The sequence below is a fragment of the Pundamilia nyererei genome, unplaced genomic scaffold (genome assembly GCF_000239375.1).
Source record: "Pundamilia nyererei isolate P.nyererei 1_Seehausen unplaced genomic scaffold, PunNye1.0 scaffold00460, whole genome shotgun sequence".
Classification (NCBI taxonomy): domain Eukaryota; kingdom Metazoa; phylum Chordata; class Actinopteri; order Cichliformes; family Cichlidae; genus Pundamilia; species Pundamilia nyererei.
In genome coordinates, this window is record NW_005187861.1 from 322 (window position 1) to 1,220 (window position 899).

An 899-nucleotide genomic window follows, 5' to 3' on the forward strand; every position below is an offset into this window, starting at 1 on the left:
GGTAAAAGTTTAAAAAGTCATCCTGTCAAAAAAGCCAAGTTGGATAACGAAGAGATGCTCACAGAAAAAGAAAATGAAAATAGACAACAGTCATCCAGCAGCAACGAGTTTTCATTTGAAGTCAGCGAAGATGAAGACGAGGCAGACGCGGCAAAAGTGTATTCTTGTAAACATTGTGACTACAGTGACGTGGGGATCAGGCGAATTTCTGCCCATTATCAAAGTGACCACCCTTATATCAGATACAATTCTATCTACATTCAGGACGCAAGTGATCACAGTGCCACCTTTCGTTGCTTGGAGTGTCCAGTTGAGTTTTTAAGCACAGCTGACCTCAAGAGGCACTACTTGGAAAATCATCCAGATGCCCCAGATGTATTTGCCATGAAATCATGTGGCCTCAGTTTGGTTTTCAAATGCTTTCTTTGTAAATTTACTACCAATCTATTGAAGTCTTTGAAAGAACATTACAAGGCAAAGCATGCAACATATGAAGTGGAGAATTCCTTATTGTTCTGCAGATATTCAATGTCTGAATGCCAAAAGGAATCGTCTCAGCTGAGTCTAGAAAAATCAGATGGAATTTCTCCTGAGCGTGCCCACACATCCCAAAATTCTTCTTCTAAAAGAGCAGACATGGCCTTGTATAAATGCCAGAAATGCATGTTTAGTCACAGGTCAGTTGTTGCTATGCATGTTCACTACCAAAAAAGCCACCCAGATGAAGTAATCACATTAGATAAAATCAAACAGTCAGCTTGTCCCACATCACATGCAGCATCAGAGATGACATCTGAGAAGTGTTCAGATTCTGTGATTGTAGTAGATCATTCAGAGACCACACCAGAAGCCTGTAAGAATCGTTCAGAATCTTCCCAAACCACGAAAGGGGAATCTTC